Below are 27,205 nucleotides of genomic sequence, written 5' to 3' on the forward strand. Positions count from 1 at the left end.
TGTACACAACAAGAATCAACTTACTCATGCAAGGATCAATTGTGTACAGTCTCAAGTTGTGACACACCTTTATCGAAGATTTTCGAGCTCACAATACTTGCTTCAATTCATGTTGAATCTCAATGAAGGTGATCAAATGCCCTCACACAAATAATGATCCATATTCTCACACAATGGCTCAAAAACATTAAATTTAATAATCAAATGCAATGCTCACTCACAAAGATGAACACTATGCCTGACTACACCCATAGGTTTGCCAGTTTTTCTAATCAAACTTTGTTTCAGCTAAGTCAAGATCATAAAGGTGTTTCCAAGTCTTGTAACAGGGCTGAGTGTAAAGGTATGATCATTTAGGCTCAGTGACTTTTTATCTTCATGAAATGTGGTGCTCCCGATACTTCCTTACCTCTTCTTTCATCATTTTATTTTGTGCTCATAAGTCATCTCCTTATTCACTTCTCCATGGATTGTTTGGAGATCCCATTAACTTTTTCACTTTCAACTATTTATTCAACAACTTTTCATTTTTTTCTCTTCTATATTTGTATATGGAGGATTTAGGTCTTTTCAACACATCCTCCAAGGAGACTTTTCTTGCACTTCTTGACTTGCCTTCTCTTTTAACCACACCCCCAACATAGGCTTTTGGCCTTAGTTGGCTATTCAATTAACCACAAACCAAGAGGATTATAGGTAGTAGGTTAAGAAAGTTCATTTTTTCATCAAGTTTCTTCCAAAGAAATGTAAGGCTCAACAGATGCTCAAAAGAGGTTCACACACTCACAAGGTAGGCCACAAAAGAAATATATATTCAATTGATTCACACTCTTTCAAGATTCTATAAGATCCTATCATCATATAACATCACTTAGTCAACCGGACCAACGGGGCAAATTTTATGTGTCATCATGCATGGTTCACGATTAGGTTATCCCACAAGGTATCGACACCAAAGTCAAAAAAGACTCCACACTTTCGTTAGTTTGCAATTTTCATAACAAGAAACTCAATTTGATACTTAGCTAGTAACAATGAGATACAAAAAATTTCACGTATTGTTTCTGCACCTTCATTTGGCCCCATTGTAGCCACATATTCATGTTCGTTCAATTTTGAGCATTATTCAAGACATCGGTATTGATCAAAACTATGACTTAAATTTTCCAAGGAACATCCACATTAAAATACATAAAAGAGGTGGCAAAAAAAATTTGACGGGTCAAAATCGTTTTCAATTAAAACAAAAGGATCCACAAGCTCAAACATCCACGAAACGTAGTATAAAACACAATTTTATGCTAACCTAAATACATCACTAAAACATAGTCACACATCAAATCAAAAGGTGGGCTCACCCCAAAGGACAAAATAGAGAAAGACAAAGACGGATATAGAGAAAAACTCTGTCTACACAGTCGCTCCATCTACCTGGGCATCAGTTCTCATTGTGTCATCCAGGAGTTGGGTACTAATCCCTGGAGTCGCTTTAGAAAATTCAGCGGTGGATGACTTGCCAAAATTGTACAAGTCATGAGCTACCAAAAAAACGTGTATAGATGTGTATATTCCACGGGTCCATGAAGGAACTATAGAGTCTCAGGGATAAGTCCTCTTGGTGAAATTTGGCTATTTTCCCTCACTATCCGTCTTAGGAGGTTTCGTCTTCCTTGTGTTTTTCCTAAATTTTTTTGCTCAAACATGTCGTGGTGGCATATTTATTCCAACAATATTTGGCCTAGCCATATTTTCAAAGCTTTGAAAAAGAGTTAGAATGTATTCATATGCAAGCATAAAAGATCAGCTATAGATAAATTCGCAGAAATATCGGCGAATTGCACTACCACTTATGAGAGTCGCCGTGTGTAGTGCATAGAGTACAATTGGGTGAAGACAAAGGAAGAAAAAGAAGACTGTCGGCGAGTTGCTATGATCTTTCGCTGACCTAAAGCCTCTCACCAAAAGTTAAAGGCTCCTAAATCACATAAGTCAGGAATTTAAAGGTGAGGTAAGAAGTTTAGGCAAACTTCCAAGTGGTTTGGCGAGCACAGCGCAGTTTGTCAAACGACCCATCGTGCCTAGTGTCATCTCCCTCTTTCGTTTAAACCCGCAGACCCCAAAAACAAAATCAGATCATGCACAACCCAAATTAAGACTAGAACCAAAAACACTTATGCAAAACCCCACAAAATTCATCCACTTTAACATACAAATTTTGAAAATCAACTATTTAACACAGAAAGGGCAAGATTATAAAATCAAGATAGGCAATTAAACATTCTAATCCTACCAGAGTGGCCTAACACACATCAATATGGTAATATCATTGTATTAGAGTATAAAAGTGGTAAAAAGAACTCAGGGCTCAGAAATAAACCTTTTGCGCTAACTAATTTTAGATTGAATATCTAGGCAACAATGTACTCAAAGTTGCGAGCATGAATTGTTAACTAAAATACATTAAAAGTGCAGGAATATTTAAACTAGAACTAGATGTTAGTTTTTAAAGTTTGAAGACGAGGGAAAATAAAGGAAAATGAAACTTTTAAACGTTTGTCTTGAAAAACCATTTGTTCTCACCCATTGCACGACATTAGTCGAGGTCGCCGAACAATTTGGCTTCATGCCAAACAATAACCTACCCTTGAAAGTTTTTGTAACATCTCGCAACTCATAATAACCAAGAATAAGCTGAGAAACTAAAATTTTTCACTTTTGGAAAGATAAGAAAAAATCAAGAAAAATTTCCTTTCGTTAAGAAATGAGTTTTTGGTTATTTTCAAACGGCCATAACTCCTAGATCCCGATGAGTTATAAGTAGTTCTTGATATGGTTGGAAAACCCTTGTAGAGAGATTTTCAACGCAGCTGAGTTTGGGAATTTTTAATATCTTATCATAGAGATATGCTAGTAAAAGGAGAAAGATCAAGCATTCGTCAAGAACACTAAGGTTTTCAAGTACAACTCGTCGAGGGTGATTACTATCAAGGTATGTGAGACATTTTCATGTTGGGTTACTTCATACACACACATAATTGTTTAATTCAAAGATAATGAGTAGATTGAATGATGAAAAGTGATGTTTTTGAAGAATATTGTAGAATTCTTGTTGGTTGAGTTGTTGTATGGCTAGAGTTTATTTGGTTCATGTTTCCAGGATGTTTTTTTGAGTCTAATCTATTAGGTATTTAGGGTATTAGTGATCCTTATTTTTTGGGGAAATAGACATGGAATTTTAGAGGGATTAGATATGAAAAACGGAGGAGAAAGGTCAAAAAGCCAGCCCATAGAGCCTTAGGGCGCCGCACTTCCCATAGCCTCACATGACAATCTCTGTTAGTAGGGCCTTGGTACGGAGGGAGGGGGGGGGGCGATCCATCCAGAGCGCCTCAACTTGGCCTTTGATGTAGGGGCCTGGCGCCCCACGCTTCTTAGAGCGCCAAGGATGCTTGTTCACCCTATTCATTCTCCATATTTTCGCACTAGTTCCTAGTGATGTACCATGTTTCCTAGTTTATTCCAACACTCTAAGGTACATCTAAACATTACGAAATCATCCATAAACATGAAATCATGAACCTTTAATCCATGATGCAATTCAAGGAAAGTGAAGAACAAAGCCAAAGAAGCTATGAGATAAGTCTAGAAGTTAAGAAGTAAATCAAAGTAAAGTTCTTAGGAGTGCTCTAGGGTCTTTAACAACGTTTTAACGTTGTTTCAAGACTCAAGTTTTAAGATAAGTAAAGAGTAAGGATTAAATAGTAAAGAGTAAAGTTGAAGTTCTTTTTTTCAAAAGTATATAGGGACTAAGTATCCCCAAAGAGATTTAATTTTTTTTCACATTTCAAAAGCAAGGAAACTTTAATTTCCAAAGAGCCTTCGGGTTACTTTTTAGGAAGGAGTAATATCTTTATAAAATGAAGCAAGCAGTGAAACTAAGGTTTCCAAGATAGCCTTTGAACTAACTTTTGAGCACTAATATCAAACCACAGTATGCTTTGGGAGTAGAATTGAGCACCGAATTGGGAACGTGCATGAGTTCTGTTAAATCAAATCTCCATAAAATAATGTATCCACCATGGGTAGAAAATCATAATTTTAAGATGAACCCTTTTCACAATATATACTAGTGGATCCGTTCGGCAGTGCATGTCTTATACCTTTGGGCAGGTATAGGATGCGCTGGTAGCATGAGCTAGATCGATGTATCATCACTATAGTTTTTAAGTGATTGTTTTCAATTAGAAAAACTCCCATGCAAGTTAAATATATTTGTTTATATACATTAGCTTATTTGTATTTTTACATACATCTCATAGTTAATTGTATCTTTGTATACATTGAGACTTTACAACATGTTTTTAAACAAGTTTTTTTTTATATTGAATTTGTTGTTAAATTGCATTATATTGAAATGAGTAAGTTATTCATGAGTTGAGGTGAGCCAAGGTAAGTGTTTCTTCTTAGTCCTTTTCAAGATTTAGTGTTGCTTAGCATTCCTACTCGCATACTCATAAATTCAATATACTGATGCCAGTTGAGCTGTAATGTATCATGATATAGACACAATTAACTAGGATAGGCATTTGAGGTATCGTTGATCCAATGAAAAGCTCAGAGACACTTTGTGAGCCTCCCTTCATTCTGGAGGACGTCTTTATCATTCAATTAATTTCTTTCATTTTCACTTGTTAGGTTGATTGGAGGTCCTGTCCCGCCATCCATTTTTTACTTTAGAGGCTTCATAGAGAGATAACATTAGCCTTGTCTTATTCATTTTAGTTGTGTACGTTAAAGACTTAAGTTTCTGTTTTGGCTAAGTTAGTACTTTAAAGTTATTATCTTTGAGTTATTTCACTAATGTTTAAGTCTTCCACTGAATTATGAATGACAGGCCAAGGGTTCTCTTGGGGCCCGGAATGGTCTTCGAGTGCCGACCACGTCTAGGGTGTAGGCTCAGGGCATAAAAAATATTATATTAGAGCACAAAGTTCAAGAGTCCTAGGGAGTGTATGAAGCCATATTTGTAAAGTCCTAGTAATCGGTGTGAAGCACGCCACATTTATGATTAGAAGGCTACAACATGTAGGAATTCCTTACTACTTTCATATTCCTTTTCATGCATTAGAACTTATCTGTAAAAGTCTTTCTCTAATTTGTGCTTGCGCAAATTTCAGATAACCATTCCTCCATGAAGAGCAACAAAAGGTCGTCCATGTAGGAGGAATGTTGAACCTTAGGAACAAGAGTTACCCGATGCACCTGAAGTGCAACCACAAGGAGAAGCTACTAATGCTTTGTTCATATAGAAAATTAAAAAGTTGAGTCAAATTGTGACTAACTAAGTTGGTCAACAAACAGGAGCTCCCTGAGGCTTCACTAGCTCGAGCACTAGTCAGGATCGAGAGAACTTCATGAGGAATTGAGAAAGGTGTTTGAGGTGATGCATGTTGTTGACACCGAAAGAGTTGAGCTAGCTGCTTATCAACTCAAGGGAATTTCTCGAACTTTATTTGATCAGTTGAAAGAGGGTAGAGATAAAAGATTCACCACCCGTGTGTTGGGATTGTTTTGAGTAGGAATTCTTTAGGTGCTTCTTTTACCGATAACTCAAAGAGGCTAAGGTACAAGAATTCCTCACACATAAGCATGATTCTCTAAGTGTTCACAAATGTGGGTTGAAGTTCACCCAACTATACCGTTATGCTTCAGAGATGGTTAAAGACATGAGGAGTAAAATGAGTTTATTTGTTGCTGGGTTTGGCCGTATATCAAGAAAAGAGGACCAAAAACCAATGTTTATTAGGGACATGGATATTTCAAGGTTAATGGTCTATGTGCAGCATATAGAGGAAGACAAACTTAGGGATAGATAGAAGTTCAGGAATAAGAGGGATAACATAGGAAATGAATCCGGGCAACGGAAGAGTAATTCAAACCAGTCATCTTTCCAATAGGAATAGAAGGGTCCTACTCCATTATCAGCTAGTGCACCTGCACCTAAGAACAAGGGTGAGTACTATAGGCAGAGTTCTCAAGTTAAACCTATCTATTAACAAGGTAGTGTGGCGCAAGGAGGTAGTAATCCTCCTACCTACAACTATAGTGGTAGAAATTACTCTGGTGTTTGTCGTGAGGGCTTCACGGGTTGCTTCAAGTGTGGTCAGATCAAACATTTCATCAGAGCGTCCAAAGAATAAGCAGGGAAATAGTAATGGGGAAATACAGCCAAGACTTCTTCAGTTGCTACACCACACAGGACTGCGCCTATAAGAGCTGCTTCAAGAGCTGGTGGAGGAACAAACCGCTTATATGCTTTCAAAAATCGCCAAGAGCATGAGATTTTGCCATATTTTGTCACTGGCATAATTCAAGTCTTTGACTTTACTTTTTATGCATTTCTAGACCCAGGAGCGAGTTTATTTTTTGTAACTCCATATGTTGCCATGAACTTTGGTATTATTCCAGAGCTACTTAGTGAAGTATTCAGTATTTCCACACCTGTTTGTTAATCCATTCTAGGAGAAAGAGTCTATCCTGATTGTCCCATTTCCGTCAATCACAAGTATACCAAGGTTGATTTAGTTGAGTTAGACATGGTAGAAATTGATGTCATTCTTGGTATGGACTGACTTCATGGGTACTATGCCTCAGTTGATTGTAGATTTCAAGTAGTAAAATTTTGTTTCCAAATAAGCCAGTCTTACAGTGGAAAAGCAGTTCAGTAGTGCTTAAGTGTCATTTAATTTTGTACCTTAAGGCGAGGAAGTTAGTTTCAAAGGGGCGTGTCTATCACTTACTCTGAGTTAATGACTCTAGTGTTGAGATACCTCTTATTCAGACAGCTCAAATAGCAAAATACCTCCTAGAAGTTTTTTCAAATTATCTTCCCAAAGTCCCTCTTGAGAGAGAGATAGACTTCGCATAGATCTTTTTCCATATACTCGTCCTATCTATATTCCGCAATATTGAATGGCACCAGCAGAGTTAAAACAATTGAAAGATCTATTTAGATAAAGGTTTCATACAACCAATTCTCTCACCTTGGGGTGCTCTGGTCTTGTTTGTTAGGAAGAAAGATGGTTCCCTTAAGATGTGTATAGATTACCGCCAATTGAACAATGTTACCATTAAGAATAAATATCCTCTTCCAAGAATTGACAATCTTATCGACCAGCTTCCGAGTGCTTCTTCCTTCTTGAAAATTGATCTCAGGTCATTCTAAAATTAGTTGAAAGTTAGGGAATCTGATATTCCAAAGACAACTTTTAGAACCATATATGGGCATGATGAATTTTTGGATATGTCATTTGATTTAACTAATGCACCAGCAACGTTCATGGATCTTCTGTAAAGTGTCTTCAAGACTTGTTTAAATATTTTTGTTATTGTCTTCAATTGATGACATACTAATCTTCAAGAAATGAAGAAGATCATGCTAGTCACCTCATTATAGTCCTTTAGACTTTGAAAGATAAGGAGTTGTAAGCGAAGTTCTCCAAGTGTGAGTTTTTTCTTGATTCTGTTACATTCTTAGGCCACAAAGTTTCTGGTGATGGAATTAGAGTGGATACCCAAAAGATAGAAGTATCTTAGAATTGGCCTAGAGCCACGTCTCCTACCGATATTAGGAAAATCTTGGGTTCGTCTGGGTATTATGAAAGAATTGTTGAGGGGTTTTCGTGTATCTGGTCTCCTTTGAAAAAGTTTTCTCAGAAGATAGTTAAATTTTAATGGTCTATGTATTGTGAGAAAATCATTCAGGAATTGAAAAAGAGGTTGACTTCTACCCCAGTTTTGACCTTACCAGAGGGTACTCAAGGTTTTGTGGTGTATTGTGATGCATCTAGAGTTTTATTGGTCCTTATTCTAATGCAGAATTGTAAAGTTATAGCTTATGCCTCCAAACAATTCAAGGTTGATGAGAAAAATTATCCAACCCATGACTTAGAGTTGGTTGCCGTAGTTTTTTATTTTAAAATATGGGTTTACTATTTATATGGCGTCTGTATTTATATATTCACTGATCATAAGAACCTACAATATGTGTTCACTGAGAAAGAGTTTAATCTCACACAAAGGAGATAGTTAGAATTGCTCAAGGATTATGACATGAGCATCCATTACCACCCACGTAAGGCTAATGTGTCGTTGATGTCTTGAGAATGTTGTCTATGTGTAGTACCACCCATCTAGAAGAAGAGAAAAAGAACTACAAAAAGATGTGCATATACTTGCACACTTAAAAGTCCGAATTGTGGATTTCACAGAAGGAGGAATAGTGGTGACCAATGGAGCTAAATCCTCAATAGTGTTAGAAGTAAAAGAGAAGCAAGACAAAGATCCCACTTTTCTTGAATTAAAGGCAAATTTTTATAATCGAAGAGTATTAGCTTTTGAACAAGGGGGTTATTGGGAATTGAGATATCAAGGTAGGTTGTGTGTATCTATGGTGGCTCTAGAAAAATTCCCTTAAGTTAAGAAGTAAGTTTTTTACCATTTTCAATCAGCCATAACTTCTAGATCAGGATGAGTTAGAGGTAGTTATTGATATGGCAGGGAAGCCCTGGAAAAGATCTTTCCAAAGCCACAAAGTTTGCACATTTTTTATTTCGTATGAGGGAGATATGCCTATCGGAAGTTGGAGTGCTAAAGTGAGGAAAGTCCAATTCAAGATTTAAGGAAGGGAAAACTAGTCTTTTCACCCATTTATTTCCTATTTCATTTTAGGGATTTATTAGGGGTAAAAAAAAGTTTTAATTCATATTAGAAAAATTATTTTACGCTTACGGCTTGGAGAAAAGAGAAGAGCAGAAGGGAGAAAGATCTTGCATTCGTCAAGAACGCTAAGGTTTTGGGAGTGGAATTCTTCGGGGGTGATCCCAAACAAGGTATGTGAGATCTTTTCGTGTTTGGTTAGTTCACCCACAGAACAACTTATTTAATTCAATGATTTTGAGTAGATTCAATCGTGAAAAATGAAGTTACAGAAGAATATTGTAGAATTCTTGATGGTTTAGTTGTTGCATGGCTAGAGTTGATTTGGTTAGTGTTTCTTAGTTGTTTTTGAGTCGAATATATTGGGCATTGAGGGTATTAGTGATCATAAGTGTTTTAGGGAAATAAACATGGAGGTTTATAGGGTTCATATATCAAAAACGGAGGAGCAAAGTAAAAATTCTTGTCCGTAGGCCCTTGGGCGCGCCTACCATAGACCCACATTATAGTTTCTGTCCGTTGAGCCTTGGGGCTGCACGATAGACAGAGCTCCCCAACTTGGCCTCATAAGTTTGGGACTTGGTTCCCCACGCCTCCCATAGCGCCAAGGACATCAATGCACCCCATTCATTCCCCATATTTTTGTACTAGTTCCTAAATTATGTATCCATGTTTCCTAGTTGATTCCAACACTTTGATATACATCTAAACATCATGAAATTATCCATAAACATGAGATCATTAACCTTGAATCCATAATCCAAATCAAGGAAAGTTAAGATCAGAGTCAAAGAAGCTAAGAGTTAAGTCTAAAAATTAAGAAGTAAGTTAAAGCAAAGTCCTTAAGAGATCTCTAGGGTCTTGAACAACGTTTTAACTTTGGTTGAAGACTCAAGTTTCAAGTTATATAAAGAGTAAGTAGTAATGAGTAAAGAGTAATGTTGAAGTTCTTTTCTTCAAAAGTATATGTGGATTAAAAATTGCCAAATAGATTTTAAAATGTTATCACATTTAATAACTAAGGAAATTTTGATTTCCGAAGATCCTTCGGGCTAGTTTTTAGAAAGGAGTAATAGCTTTATAAAATGAAGCAAGCAGGGACTAAGGTTTCCACAATAGCCTTTGAGCTAAGTTTTGAGCACTAATATCAAACAAAAAAAGAAGTATGTTTTCAAAATATACTAGCCATTATATTTTGGGAGTAGTATTAAGCACCTAATTGGGAATGAACATGAATTCAAATAACTCATATCCCCGTAAAACCATGTAGCCACCTTGGGTAGAAAAGGGTCATACTTTTTTGTAACACTACGAAAATCCAAGACCTAGTCTAGAGCCTCACATGAGTGCATAAGGTATATAACACTGTTTTAAGTTCAATATAGAGTATAAAATTCATTTAATAAGCTTTAGAGTCAAAACATCAAAGAACGTCCATGACGTTCGGAGACGAGTGCAAAAGATGCTAGTGTGCCTTAGCCTATTCGATAAGGTTTTAAGAGATGAAATTTGATGTGATTTGGTGGTAAGGTGTATAACATGTATTAAAGTTTGTTTAAGGTCTAAAATTCTGGCTACTACTCCCCATGGATTACCCAAAGGGTCCTTGATAAGGACCCTTCCATTTTTGTCATGAAGATGCCTTCAGGTAGTGTCTACCTACGACTTGAAGGTGACGAGGCATGGTCTAATCGACGGGGCATCGGTTGCCTGCATCGATGGTCAGTTAGAAATTTTACCAAAAATCTATTTTTGTAAATATCTTATCAAAAAGAGTGTTACGAAGGATGGGTTGTCTAAGACACCATCGACTGAACTACGATCCATAGCTCGGGGTCTCGTAGGTCAGTTCTGTAATTTTGCTAGTGAGTTTTAGTTGGGTCATTTAATTTAGTTAGTTAATTAGGGAGTTAATTTGTGTTTATGGGTTGGTTAATTAGTTTATATTAATTAACTATATAATCTACCTTAGTCTGAACACTACTTAACACCTCTCATTTCCCAAAACACAATTCATCTTCCTCCTCTCTACTTTCTCTCTCCAAAAAAGAATAACTCCACTATAGGTATAGGTCAAGGACTTTAGGGAATAAATAAGAGTAGTTTTATCCATCAATCTTCAACAAATAAAAAGTTATTATATCCTTTCACCTTTGGTATTCCTTTCCCCAAAGGGTTCCTTCAAAATTGATTTTCAAAAGATGATTTGATATGGGTTTCTTCCTAATAAAAATTTGATCATCTAAATTGTATTGTTTATGGTTTATTTTGATTATTATGATTAGATTATGTTGCATTATGGTTCAATTACATTGTTTATTAATGAATTAATCTAGTTTGTGGAATAGATCATGAATTGACCCAAATTCCCTAACCCTAGGCTATGAACTAGTATTGAATTGAGTTGTAGTGATGCAATTGATTTTATTATTGTGTTAATTACCATTGATGGATATTAATATTCCTATTATTGGATTGACTTTACTTGGTTGATGGTAAGACCATGATGATGGCTTTTGAAGGAGATCGGGTAAGTCTTGATATCCTAAACCTTTACTTTAATTATGATAACTTGTACTTGGTGATGAAGTTCAATTGAAGTATACCTTGTAATTGGATTAATTAGGTGTTGTATTATAATGACATTGACGTTTCTTGATTATGTGATTGTGAGATTATGCTTAAGATGTAAGGATATAAGGTTAGTTATGAAGTACCTATATGTCTTACTATGATATTGTAACACTTCGAATGTCCAAGACATGAAGACTATAATAGGTGTCTTGAGGTCTATACACTGTTTTGAGGACCATATTAATAAATCTAGGTCATTTAAAAAGCTTACAAACCAAAACCTTCAAGAACGTCCATGACGTTCAAAAAGTTAGTTCAAGGAGGTACGAGCGTTCCTAAGCCTATTTAACTAGCTTTTAGGAGTCAGAAATGCATGAAATATGGTGGAAATGTGTATAAAATGTATTAAAGCCGATTCATGGTCAAAATGTCCAGGTACGACTCCCCAAGGACCAAGCAAGGTCCCTTGAGGAGGACCCTTGCACGTAGGAGGCAACACTGTCTGCGCAGTGTGCAACCACGAGATGCAAAGGACGGACCATGTATGATCTATGGGGCGTCGATGTCAACCATCGACCAACACTTAGAAAAAATGCTGGAGACCTCGCTTGCACAAGTCTCTGACCGAACCTACGGTTGTGCAGCACGGACGGAGGCCTGGTCGTCGATGAACCAAGGATCCGTCGATCATGGTCTCATTGATGGGCTTGCAATCTTCCTACATGTTGTATGTTAGACTCATTCAATTATTTAGGGGTTTAGGTGATTATTTAGGGGTTTAAGGGAGTCCCCAACCCCAGTAGACTTAACACAACTCACAAAATAAATCCTATTCCTTCTCTCTTCTTTCTCTCTCTATTGGAAGACACCATTGAAGACAAACTAGGTGGATATTTTGGGGGCTGTAACGGGGCAATTTCACCATCAAATCTTCATCAAACGTTAAGGTATGGGAGCTAATTCACCTTTGAGACTTCTTTCCTCAAAGGACTCCTTAAAATTATTTCTAAAGCTGAGTTTTGAAGTGGGTTTCATCTAATCTCAAAATTTATGTTATGAACTGAGTTGTTTATGATTTATTTAGGATATTATGAATAGATTAAAATGTAATTTAACTTGATTATTATTATTCTTGATGGTTTGATATAAAGTGTATAATATGACCCTCAACCCTTAACCCTAGGTTGTGATCTTGATATGAATTATATAATGTCCAATCAATTGTCTTGGTTATTGATTGAGTTACTACCCTATGATGTTATTGTATTGATTAGGGATAGATTTAGCTGAATCATAGGCTTATTATTCTAGTTTTTGAGATGTTGATTTAGGTTATGAAGTATATTATGAACTTGACCTAAGTATCTTGTCTTAAGCTATGATCTAGTGTAGAATTGTTTTATAGTGATGCAATTGAATTTTTATTCTATTGGATATCATTGTTTGATAATGTTATTAACCTAATTGGGTTGATTATGGGTTGATGGTAAGACCTTTATGATGAACTATGAAGGAGACTTGGTAAGTCTTGTAATCCCTATTATTTACTTCAACTTGTGGTTAATTGTGATAAAGTCATGATTTTGTGTAGGAGTATGCGTTATTTAGGATTGATAGGGTGGTATGATGTTGAATTGAAATATCTTGACTATGGTTGTGAGGTTGATTAAGATGTAAATGTTATAATGATGGTGATGCTTAACAATGTGCCTTATTATGAAAGTGGTATGAAATGTGTTAACCTCACATATATAAATTGTAATGAAAGGATTATACTCATACAATTCTTATTAAGCTATATATGAAAATTATACTAGGGCTAGACCCTATGTCCTAAACTAAGTTATGATTGTTAATAAAGACTTAAAGACATTTCAATAAAGGGACTTAGCTTAGCACCAAGTGAACTTGACAATGGGAGGTGATTACTCCCCAAAGAGGAAGATTCACCCTATAGTTCTACATGTGGTGTTGACTTCCCAAAGAGGAATACTCATCCAATATATTCCCATGAGAGCAGGCCATATCTCTTAGTTCTTGAACTATGTTTCCCCGAAAGGAAGACTAGCTAGTGGATCCGCCTAGAAAACTATGTTTATGTTTTCTTTTAGTTTGGTTGGTAGAAAACCTTCTATCGGTGTAAGGTTTTACAACAATGGATTCTACACTTATCTCTTTTGTTCTATGTCGGTTAAGGTAAGTGTTCCCTAAATTAAAATGAAATAATGAAGTATAAACTAACTAGGGTGACTTGAGAAGTTTGACTTAGTTTAGGTAGGGGTATGGGAGTCTACTTATGCCTTGCATCAGTTGGCCTTGATGGAAGCTTTAGGAAGCTCTTATTATGTATGTATATGATGATAATATGTTGATTCTACAATGTAAATGGTATTATTTGATGATGATTAAATGGTATTATATGATGATGATTATCCTTATGAACATGTATTTGGATTATATTATTAAAGTATGATGTTATGTATGCTTAAAGGTTATATTATGTAAAGTTGGACATTGGTTATGGTTTCTTATTAGGGCTACTTGATTAAGGTTATGGGGTTTTTCTTGGTCATTGAACTTGTTGACTTGATGAGGATTCATGGGTATTTGTCTTGCTTATTATGATATGGTTAAATCTTATTCATTCTTGTGAAGTTATTCCTTGATGATAGAGTTAAAGTAGATTACGGGTTCAAGTATGATGTGCATATTACCTGATTTACTTTTAATTAGTATGTCTTGTGGCTTGGTATAGCTTGTTTGACTATGCATAAGGCTTTTCAAAGGGTAAAATAACATGGTTTAACTAAATGTCCTTTCTTAGCATGTTTTGACCTTGTATGTGCATATGATATCATACTTAGTACAAAAGGCATACTAAACCCATTTTCTTCCTTTTTCCTAAACATTTTAGGTTCCAGTCATTGAAAGCTTATTCAAGGAGACTTGAAGAAGACTTGGATATTCTCAACCATACAAGTGGGTAGGTCCTCACTTTCCGAGGGCAATGCCAATATCTAGCTTATGGAGTTGCTTTGTTTCTAAGACTCTTATGTTCACTCTATTTTCATTTGAGTACGATTTGTATAAGCCTATATGTGGCTTCTTTACATTGATGTAGGGATATGTCGAAATTTACTATGTTCGTTTAGATGGTATGAGATGAGACAATCTTTAATACTATGTTCTATATATAAGTATGTGCAATAAAAGTAGAAGACTATGTAATCTTCTTATAGGAAGGGTCTATGTATACTCGATATGAATACATTATGTTTATGTAGAGGTCTATATAAACCTCCAAGTAGATGCAATGAAATGTTTTAATTTTTGCATATTTTCGACATATGAATGTAATTATGTAAGACTAGGAGGCTCGTCTTAGTCCTCCAAGAGAAAGACGACGCCAGTTACATCTAGGGGTAAATCAGGATATAACAAACTTGGTATCAGAGCATGAGGTATAATATCTTTGAGTATGTGTCTCTCTCTCAACCACGTCTATGTAGGTTTGTATTCATAATTCTGGAGCGCACCACACTTTTGAATAGAAATCTATGTGATGCTTAGGAAACTCTTACTTTCTTGGAATCTAACATCAGTATACATGTTGTGTGCTTTTGCATATAATCCTTTCATTGTGATTATAGGCAATGAATACTCGAAAGAATGCGACATGGAGACTTGAAGAAGAGATTGCCAATGCGAGAGCCCCATCCGTGGTGATCAAGTTCCTCTTCTTGAGGAAGGTGTGAATGATGACCAAGACTCGGTAAATCCTCCTCCTTTTACGGATGAGAATATCAAGGCCGCTCTCTTCCAAATGGCCCAAGTCATTACTACGCAAGCACAAGCCACCACCGCTCAAGCCCTAGCCATGATGTCCAAAGCTTATTGGGAGGTTGTACCCCAAGCTCATCACCGAGTTTCTACTATGGCTTCCCGTCTAAATGATTCACTCAGTGAATCCTCCTACTTTCTATGGGTACAAGGTTGATGAAGACCCCCAAGAGTTCATTGATGAAGTCTATAAGATACTCTGTGCAATGGGGTTTTCTACTAGTGACAAGGTCGAGTTATCTATATATCAACTCAATAATTTGGATCAAACTTGGTATGTTAAATTGAGGGACAAAAGACCTCTAAGGGGTGGACCGGTGACTTTGGATATCTTCAAAAATTCGTTTCTTGATCTGTTCTTTCCTAAGGAGATGAGGGATGCAAAAGTGGTGGAGTTCATTAACCTTCATAAAGGAGGTATGAGTGTGATTGAATACTCCTTGAAATTTACTAAATTGTCAAAATATTCTCCTTCTTTGGTTTCCGATCCTAGATATTAAATGAGTCACTATTTGTCGGGGGTGTCGGATGATTTTCAAGAGGAGTGTCATTTGGCTATGCTAAATTACAAGATGAGGATTTCCCGTCTGATGGTGCATTCTAGGCAAGTGGAGGAGGCAAGGGCTAGGAGAACGAATAGAGATGCTAAGAGGGCAAGATATTTTGATGGTGGTTCTACAAAGAATAGGCTTGAAATCCAAGACAAGCCTATATTCAAGAAAAGGTTCTCAAATCAAGTTCCATCAAAATTCCCTAAGGCTCGTGATGATAAGGTGCCTAATCCTAGAGACCAAAAGGAAAGGAGTGTGAATTCACCAAATGAGAAGCCTACATGTGCCAAGTGTAGAAAAGGTCACTTTGGTTAATGCATGGTTGGAACGGGAAATTTCTTTGGTTGTGGAAAGAGTGGTCACAAGGTAAGGGATTGTCCAAAATAGAAGGGTCAAGAGAAGGGTGGTAAAGCTAAAGCAAGTGGTTCTAGTGATGCTTCTAAGAAGAATCGCTTCTATGTTCTCCACTCTAGGGGTGAGCAAGAGACTTTTCTCGACGTGGTGACCGGTATATTGAAAGTCTTCTCTATTAATGTATATGCTTTACTTGATCCCCGTGCTACCCTATCATTTGGTACACCTCTAATACCCAAAAGGTTTGATATTTTGCCCGATATTTTGCATGAACCTTTTATAGTGTCTAATCCGGTGGGTGAGTCGGTTATTGCAAAAAAAGTGTATAGAAATTGTCCTATAACATTGCCCAATAGAGTTTCTTATGTTGAACTAGTAGAACTTGATATGCTTGATTTTGACATTATATTGGGTATGGATTGGTTGTATGCTTGCTTTGCCACTATTGATTGTAGAACGAGGGTAGTGAGGTTTAATTTCCCAAATGAACCCGTTGTTGAGTGGAAGGGGGAATTCTATTCCTAGAGGTCATATCATGTTTTGTCTAATAGCATGCAAAATGATATCAAAGGGTTGTCTATATAACATAGTAAGAGTCCATGATCTAGACTCCAAAATTCCTTCCATTGAGTCGGTCCCCGTAGTGAGAGAATTTTTGAAGGTCTTTGCAAATGATCTTCCCGGTATTCCTCCTGAATGGAAAATTGATTTTGGTATCAATTTTCTAAGGGATGCAAATCCCATTTCAATTCCTCCTTATCATATGGATCCGAAGGAATTGAAGGAGTTGAAGGATCAACTCAATGATTTACTAGACAAGGGCTTTATAAGGCCTAGTATTTTTCCATGCCGATCTTGTTCGTGAATAAGAAGGATTCGTCCTTAAGAATGTGTATTGATTACCGCATACTCAATAAAGTCACTATTAAGAATAAGTATCCTCTCCCTCGGATTGACAACTTGTTTGCTCAACTTCAAGGGGCGAGCTACTTTTCAAAAATTGACTTGAGGTTGGGGTATCACATACTTAGAGTGAGAGGTGAGGATGTAGGACAGATGGAATTTCAGACTAGATATGGTCATTATGAGATCTTGGTAATGTCCTTTGGTCTCAATAATTCTCCGGCGGCATTTATGGCCTAATGAATAGGGTGTTTCAAAATTACCTAGAAGCATTTGTCATTGTCTTCATTGGTGACATCTTGGTTATTAGAAAAATAAGGGTGATAACGTGAACCATTTGAGGGTGGTGTCGCAAGTACTTAAAGAACATCAATTGTTTTCCAAGTATAGCAAATGTGAGTTTTGGTTGAGGTCGGTGACATTTCTTTGTCATGTCATCTCTACTGAGGGAGTTGAGGTTGATCCAAGGAAAACAGAGGCGGTGAAAAAATGGCCTAGACAATTGAATCCAACTATCATTAGGAGTTTCTTGGGTTTAGAGGGTCATTATCGGCGGTTAGTGGAGGGTTTTGCGTCCATTGCATCTCTCTTGACTACTTTGACCCAAACGTGTAAGAAATTTGAGTGGTCGGAGGCATGTGAAAAAACCTTCCAAATGTTGAAAGATATTCTTACTTTCGCTACGGTGATGACTTTACCGGAGGGTACAAAGGGGCTTGTTGTGTATTGTGATGCATCCCTTGTGGGTTTAGGGTGTGTGCTTATTCAACATGGGGAGATGATATCCTATGCTTATAGGAAACTTAAGGTTCATGAGAGAAACTATTCAACTCATGACCTTGAGTTAGAGGCCTTGGTGTTTTCCTTGAAAATATAGAGGCATTACTTGTATGGTGTTCATGTTGATGTCTTTACCAACCATAAGAGTCTCCAATATGTGTTTACAAAAAAGGAGTTGAATCTGTGATAAATAAGGGGGTTAGAAATGTAGAAATATTATGATATGAGTGTCGTCTATCACCTCGGCAAATCCACTGTGGTTGCGGTGGCACTAGGTCGTATGACTATGGGTAGTGTGTCACACATAGATGAAGCCAATAAAGACCAAGTCAAAGATGTTAATAGATTGGGTAGGTTGGGTGTGATGTCAGAAGATTCTCCAATGGTGGTTTCATGGTCCATCACAACCCCGAGTCATCATTAGTGGTTGAGTTGAAGTCCAAAAAACACCTTGATTAACCATAAATGGAGTTGAAAGAATCAGTTCTCGGTAAGTTAAATGAGTCATTCTCCTTTAGGGGGATGGTGTGTTGAGATACCAAGGGAGATTGTGTGTTCCCAATATAGATGGGTTGAGGGACCCGATCCTTGAGGAAGCCCATTGGTCCCTCTACTCCATTCATTCGGGTTCGACAAAAATATACCATGACATTTGGGAAATATTTTGGTGGGAAGGTTTGAAGAAAAACATAGCAGAGTTTGTTGCTAAGTGTCCAAACTATCAACAAGTAAAATCCGAACATCAAAAGTTTGGTGGCTTAGTACAAGAAATCCAAATTCCTACATGGAAGTGGGAAGATATCAATATGGATTTTTAGTGGGTTTGCCTCAGACTCAAAAACAATATGACTCTATATGGGTGGTTGTGGATAGGTTGACCAAGTCTGCTCATTTTATCGAAGTCTACTTATTTGGCAGAAGATTATGCAAAGATCTTCATAGATGGGATAATGTGTTGCCATGGTATTCCGTTATCCATCATATCAGATCGGGGTGCACAATTCACATCTAGGTTTTTGAGGTCATTCCAAGAAGGTTTGGGTACTAAGTTGAAGTTGAGTACCGTTTTTCATCCCCAAAAGAATGGTCAAGAGGAACACACTATTCAAACCCTTGAGGATATGCTTAGGGATTGTATTATAGATTTCTAAGGGAATTGGGATAATCATTTACCTTTGGTGGAGTTTGCTTATAATAATAGCATTCATTCATTCATCTCTATGGTTTCTTATGAAGCCTTGTACGGTAGGAGGTGTAGGTTTCACAAGCCGCCACCGCTCAAGCCCTAGCCCAATTTTATTTATATGACTTAGGACAAAGTTCATATCATAAGGAACCGGTTGCAAATGGCCTATAGTCGGCAAAAGTCTTATGCCGATTATAGGAGAAGGTTTGGAGTTTGAAGAAGGTGATAAGGTGTATTTGAAAATTTTACCTCTGAAGGGGGTGGTTAGATTTGGCAAGAAAGAGAAGTTGAGTCCTCGTTACGTGGGTCCCTAAGAAATTTTGCAAAGGGTTGGTAAGGTTGCCTATGAATTTAAATTACCTTGTGAATTGGGTTCGGTTCATCCAGTTTTCCATGTTTCGATGTTGAAGAAGTGTATTGGTTATCCCGAGTCTATTCTTCCTATTGAGGGTCATGGTGTCAAGTATAATCTCTCCTATGAGGAGGTCTCGGTTCAAATCCTTGCTAGGCAAGTGAAGAGGTTGAGGAACAAAGAGGTGGTTTCTGTAAAAGTGTTATGGAAAAATCACCTAGTTGAGGGTGAAACATAGGAGGCTGAAGCTGACATGAAGTCCAGTTACCCTAATCTTATTGATAATTATGTTTAGTAATTCTTCTTACTAATATAAATATGACTAGAAATTGAAGTTTCTTGATTTTTGGTGAAGTGTTGCAAAAATGTGCATTTTTGATTTTGCCTTACAGTGAATTACAATGAGGGGTGCACTTAAACTTGACATTTTGCTTTTGACTTGTTTTAGTTATGTGTTGCATTTTAATATGATTAGTCCTTATGAAATGATATGTTGCATGTTTATAAGTTGAAATTTGTTCTAATTGACTCATGTAAAGTATGTTGAGCTCATGTGTGTTTTGAGAAGGAAATGCCTTATGATGAAATGTTTGAGCCTTATTTGTGGTAATTGAAGTTTTGAAAGATTTCCTTGTTTAAAGGGATAATGCCCAAGTACCCCCTCAACCTATGCCCGAAATCTCAGAGACACACTTACACTATACTAAGGTCCTATTACCCCCCTGAACTTATTTTATTAATAATTTTTTACCCCTTTTTAGCCTACGTGGCACTATCTTGTGGGCCCAATGATGGTTGACTTTTTTTTCAAACTAGTGCCACGTAAGCTAAAAAGGAGTAGAAAATTACTTATAAAATAAGTTCAGGGGGGTAATAGGACCTTAGTATAGTATAAGTGTGTCTCTGGGATTTCGGGCATAGGTTGAGGGGGTACTTGTACATTTTCCCTTGTTTAAATGGTAAAATTCATGTTGTTCTGTATAGTTTATTGTTTGGACTTCTAGTCTTGAGTCTATTCCTACCCTCAAAAGAATTTTTGTGTCATTCGGGGATGAATGTTCCTAAAGGGGGGATAATGTAACACTTCGAAAATCCAAGACATGTCTTAAAGCCTAGCATAGGTGTATTGAGGACTAGACACTATTTTGAGGACCATATTAATGAATGTAGGTCATTTAGAAAGCTTAGAAACCAAAACGTCCATGAATGTGCATCAGGTTCTAAAAGTTAGTTCAAGGAGGTGCGAGCGTGCCTTAGCCTATTTGACTAGCTTTTAGGAGTTAGAAATGAATAAAATAAGGTGAACGGGTGTATAATATGAATTAAAGTTGATTCATGGTGAAAACGTCTGGGTACGAATCCACAAGGACCAACCAAGGTCACTTGTGGAGTACCCTAGAACGTAGGAGGCAACATTGCCTAGGCAGTGGTCAACAACGACATGCAAAGGATGGCTCGTGTATGGATGGACAAGGCGTCGATGAAAATCGTCAATGAACACTTAGCCAAATTTCTGGAGCCCTTTCCTGCACAAGTCTCTGACTGAAACAACGCTTGTGCAGCATAGAGGGAGGCCTGGCTGTTGATGGACCAAGGATCCGTCGATCGTGGTCTCATTGATGGGCCTGTAATTTTCCTGCACGTTTTAAGTTAGAATCATTTAATTAGTTAGGGGGTAAATTTATTAGTTAGGGGTGTAAGAGAGTATAATAAAGTTAATTTACCCCTCCATATAAAGGCCCCAATAACAAATCCTTTTATTTCTCTCTTCTTTCTCTCTCTATTAAAAGACACCATTGAAGACAAAGTAGGGGGATATTTGGGGGTCTGTAAAGGGGAGATTTCACCATCAAATCTTCATCAAACCTTAAGGTATAATATCTAATTTACCTTTGATATTTCTTTCCTCGAAGGGCTCCTTCAAAGTATTTGTAAAAGCTGAGTTTTGAAGTGGGTTTCATCTAATCTCAAAATTTATGTTATGAACTGAGTTGTTTATGATTTCTTTAGGATATGATGATTATATTAACATGTAATTTAACTTGATTATGATAAGTGTTTATGGTTTGGTCTAAATTGTAGAATATGACTCTCAACCCATAACTCTAGGTTGTGATCTTGATATGAACTGTATAATGTCCATTCAATTGTCTTGGTTATTGATCAAAGTACTACCCTATGATGTTATTGTATTTATTAGGGATATATTGAGATGAATCATTGGCCTATTATGCTAGTTCTTGAGATGTTAATTTAGGTTATGAATTATATTGTGAAATTGACCTAACTATCTTGCCTTAAGCTATGATCTAGTATTGAATTGTGCAATAAAATGATGCAATTGCCCTTGTTATGGAGTTGCTTTATTTTCAGGAATTGGTGTACTTGACTACTCCTTCAAATTTACTAAATTGTCCAAGTATTATCCATCCTTAGTGTCAAACCCAAGAGATGAGATGAATCATTTTCTCAGGGGGGTGTCTAATGACTTGGTTTAAGAATTTCATTCGGATATATTTCATGATAATATGAATATTTCTCATCTCATTGTTCATGCTCAACAAGTGGAAGAGACTAGGTTAAGGAGAAAGAAGAGAGGCTAAGAGGGTCAAGTCTTATGATGGTGGAGATTCAAAGGTGAGGTTGGAAATTCAATACAATCCTAGATTCAAGAAGAGGTTTTCTAATCAAGTTCCTTTCAAATCCAACTTGTGGAAAGTGTGGCAAGAAACATTATGGTGATTGCCTTGTTGGGATGCACTAATGCTTTGGGTGTGGAAAGAGTTTCCACAAGGATAGGGATTGTAATTTGAAGGGGCAAGACAAAGGAACTGGGCAAGCTCAAGCTAGTGATTCTAATGTGGATGCTCCAAATAAGAATCACTTTGATGATCTTTGCTCTAGGCGTGAACAAGATAGTAATCCCGATGTGATGACCGGTATGTTAAACGTCTTATTTATTGATGTTTATGCTTTACTTGATCCGGGTGCTACATTATCTTTTGTTACACCCTTGGTAGCTAGGAAGTTTGATAGTTTGCCCGATATTCTAAATGAACCTTTCATGGTAACTACCAAGGTAGGTGAGTTCGTGCTTACAAAGAAGGTATATAGAAATTGTCCCATAGAGTTACCTAATAGAGTTATTCATGTTGAATTAGTTGAACTTGATATGGTCGATTTCGATGTCATTTTGGGAATGGATTGGTTGCATGATTTTTTTGCTTCCATTGATTGTAGAACAAGTTTTGTTAAGTTCCATTTTCCAAATGAATACGTCTTAGAGTGGAAGGGGGGTTATTCTATTCCTAGAGGACGTATCATTTCTTGTCTAAAGGCTTGTAAGATGATCTCTAAAGGGTCCTTATACCATATTGTAGTGGTCAAATATTTGGACTCCGAAAATCCTCCCATTGAGTTACTCCCCATAGTGAGGGAATTTCCATAGGTCTTTCCTAATGATCTTCCCGGAATTCCTCCTAAACGGGAAATTGATTTTCGTATTGACTTGCTATTGGATACCAACCCCATTTCAATTCCTCTTTATGGGATGGCTCCAGTCGAATTGAAAGAGTTGAAGCCTCAATTTAAAGAATTGCAAGATAAAGGCTTTATAAGACATAACATTTCTCCCATGGGGTGCACCAATATTATTTGTGAAGAAGAAGGATGAGTCCTTTAGAATGTGCATTGATTATCACCAACTCAATAAAGTCACTATTAAGAACAAATATCCTCTCTCTCGAATTGACGACTTGTTTGATCAACTCCAAGGGGCAAGCTACTTTTCTAAGAGTGACTTTAGATTGGGGTATCACCAACTTAGGGTAAGGGGTGAGGATATACCAAAAATGGAATTTTGGACTAGATATGGTCACTATGAGTTTCTAGAAATGTCCTTTGGTCTCACTAATGCCCCTGCGGCATCTATGGACTTCTTGAATAGGGTGTTTTAAAGATACTGAGATTCCTTTGTCATTGTATTCATGGACGACATCTTGGTATATTTGAAAAATGAGGATGAACACATGGACCATTTAAGAGTGGTGTTGCATGTTCTTGAAGAAAACCAACTACTTTCCAAGTATAGTAAATGTGAGTTCTGGTTAAGGTTTGTGGTGTATCATGGTCATATCATCTTTAGTGAGGAGTTGAGGTCAATCCAAAGAAAAATTGAGACACTCAAAAATTAACCTAGACTATTGACTCCAACCGACATTACAAGCTTTTTGGGTCTAGAGGGATATTATAGGAGATTCGTGGATGGTTTTGCATCTAGTGTATCTCCCTTGATCACCTTGACCCAAAAGAGTGTGAAATTTTAGTGGTCGGAGGCATGTGAAAGAATCTTCCAAGTCTTAAAAGATCGGCTTACCTCCACTCCAGTGTTGACTTTGCCGAAGGGTACCAAGGGCTTCGTTGTATAATGTGATGCATCCCGAGTGCGCTTAGAGTGTGTTCTTGTGCAACATGTAAAATTACTAGTGTATGCTTCTAGGAAACTTTAGGTGCATGAGAAGATTATCCAACTCATGATCTTGAGTTAACAACGGTGGTATTTGCCTTGAAAATATGGAGGAATTATTTGTATGGTGTACATGTTGATGTGTATACCGACAAAAAGAGTATTCAATATGTCTTTACTCAAAAAGAGTTAAATCTCCGAAAAAGATGGTCGGAATTGTTGAAAGATTACAATATGAGTGTTCACTACCACCCCGACAAACCTAATGTGGTTGCGGATGCTCTAAGTCGCATTACCATGGGTATTGTGTCTCATGGAAAAGGAGCCAAGAAAGACCTAGTGAAAGATGTTCATAGGTTGGCTCAGTTGGGTGTTAGATTGGAAGATTCTCCAAATGGTGATTTTATGGTCCATCATAACTCTGAATCGTCTCTCGTGGTTGAGGTGAAGTATAAGCAACACGTTGATCAATCATTGATGGAGTTGAAGGAATCGGTTCTTGATAAGCTTAATGAGTCATTTTCCTTGGGGGATGGTGACTTGAGGTATCAAGGAAGGTTATGTGTCCCCAATGTTGATGACTTGAGAAACCGAATCTTGAGGAAGCTCATGGTTCCCGTTATTCCATCTATCCTGGTTCTACAAAGATGTATCATGACCTTAGGAAAGTGTTTTGGTGGGAAGGCTAAAGAAGGGAAATAGCAGAATTTTTGCAAAATGTCCAAATTGTCAACAAGTGAAAACCGAACACCAAAATCCAAGCGGTTTACTTCAAGAAATACAAGTTCCCACTTGGAAGTGGGAAGATATTATTATGGACTTTGTAGTAGAGTTACCTCGGACACAAAAGCAACATGACTCAATATGGGTGGTTGTGGATAGGTTGACCAAATTCACTTATTTTATTCCCGTCAAGTCCACTTACTCGGCGGAGGATTATGCAAGGATCTTCAAAGCTGAGATTGTGTGTCACGATGGTATTCCATTATCCATCATATCTGATAGGGGCACCAATTCACATCTATGTTTTGGAGGTCATTCCAAAGAGGTTTAGGTACAAAGGTGAAGTTAAACACCGCTTCTCATCCCCTGCGGAGCGTACTATTCAAATCATTGAAGATATACTTAGAGCTTCAATAATTGATTTCAAAGGAAATCGGGATAAACTGCTGCATTTGGTTGTTTTCTCATATAACAACAGTTACCATTATGGTAGCAGATGAAGATCTACAATTGGTTGGTTTGAAGTGGCAAGTCTTCACTCTTGGGTCCCGTATTGATTTATAAGACTTTGGATAAAGTTCACATGATAAGGAACCGGTTGAAAACATCCTATAGACAGCAAAAGTCTTATTCCGACCATATGAGAAGGGATTTAGAATTTGAAGAGGGTGATAAGGTGTATCTAAAAATTTCTCCCATAAAGGGAGTGTTGAGATTTGGCAAAAAAGGGAAGTTGAGTCCTCGTTATATGGTTCCCTATGAAAATTTTCAAAGGGTTGGCAAGGTTGCATACGAGTTGAGATTACCTAGTCAATTGACTTTGGTTCATCCGGTGTTCCATGTCTCCACGCTTAAGAAGTGCATAGATGATCCCAAGTCCATTCTTCCTATTGAGTGTCTAGGTGTAGCAGAGAACCTCTCTTATAAGGAGGTTCCGGTTGTAATCTTTGATAATGAAGAAGTTGAGGAACAAGGAGGTGGCTTCTCTAAAGGTGTTATGGAAGAACCACCTAGCCGAGGGGGCAACATGGGAGGCCGAGGCCGACATGAAGTACCATTACCCTCATCTCGTAGTTTATTAAGGCTAGTTATTCTTACTAATAATGAATAAATTGAATTTGACTTTCTTTTGCAAATATGTGCAAGTTTATGATAAAATTTTGCTAAAAAGAAGTTTCATGTGAAAATGATCTTTTGCTTGTTCTTTTATTATTGTGTACTTGGTATCTTGTTGCCTTTATGAAATGATATTGATAATGATGATAGGGTGAATTTTTGCATTATTTACTCTTTAATGATATGTTGAGACCATATTGTTGTGAGAAGGAAATTCCTCATGTTGTGATGTTGAGCTCATAGGTGCTATAATTGATATTTTGAGTAACTTTGTGCAAATGCCATGTTTTTATGATTTGAGTTGTAACTAATATTGATTTTGCATATTATTGGTTGGGCTGCTAGTATTGAGTCTATCCTTTCCCTTCGAAAGATTTTTAGTGTCATCGGGTACGAATGTTCCTAAGAAGGGGATAATGTAACACTCCGAAAATCCAAGACCAAGTCTAGAGCCTCACATGAGTGTCTAAGGTCTATAATTCAGTTTCAAGGTCAATAATAGAGAATAAAAGTCATTTAAGAAGTTTTAGAGTCAAAACGTCAAGGAACACCTCTCAATTCCCAAAACACAATTGAACTCTTTTCTCTCTACTTTATCTCTCCCAAAAAAGAAGAACTCCATTGAAGGGATAGGTCAAGGCCTCTAGGGCATTAATAAAATTACTTTTCTCCATCAATCTTCAACAAATAACAAGGTATGAGATCCTTTCCCCTTTGGGATTCCTTTCCCCAAAGGGTTCCTTCAAAATTGGTTTTCAAAAGATGATTTCATATGGGTTTCTTCTTAATACGAATTTAATCTTCTAAATTGTATTGTTTATGTTTTATTTTGATTTTTATGATTAGATTATGTTGTATTATGTTTCAATTACATTGGTTCTTAATGAATTAACCTAGTCTGTTGAATTGATCATAAATTGACCCAAATTTCTAACCCTAGGTTGTGAACTAGTATTTAATTGAGTTGTAGTGTTGCAATTGATTTCATTATTGTGTTAATTACCATTGATTAATTTTACTACTCATATTATTGGATTTAATTGACTTGGTTGATAGTAAGACCATGATGACGGCTCTTGAAGGAGATTGGGTAAGTCTTGATATCCTAAACCTTTACTTGAATTATGATGGCTTGTACTTGGTGATGAACATCAATTGAAGTATGTATTGTAATTGGATTAAGTAGTTGTGGTAAGATGATACGATTGAAATGTCTCTTTTATGTGATTGTGAGATTATGCTAAAGATGTAAGGATATTAGGTTGGTTATGAATTAACTAGGTACCTTACAATGATATAATGATGTTAATGTGCTAATCTCACATATGAGGGTTGTAATGAAAGGTGTTCTCATGAAATTTTTATTGAGATAATGACTATGACAATACAAGGAGCTATTCTCGTATGACCTAAACTAAGTTATGATTGTTGAAGAAAGACATTTCAAAAGGGACTATAGCTTAGCACTGAGGGAACTATTAGTGAGGAGTGTCCCTTCCCACATAGGGGAGACTATAATGCATGTATCATCAAGAGGGTCCCAAACACATCTACTAGTTCTTAAAAGATGTTGCACCCATAGGAATACTAGCTAGTGGATCCACCAATATGACATGTTCATTTTATTGTACTACATTGGCAAG

Source organism: Solanum pennellii, chromosome 10, assembly GCF_001406875.1.
Source record: "Solanum pennellii chromosome 10, SPENNV200".
Taxonomy (NCBI): Eukaryota; Viridiplantae; Streptophyta; class Magnoliopsida; order Solanales; family Solanaceae; genus Solanum; species Solanum pennellii.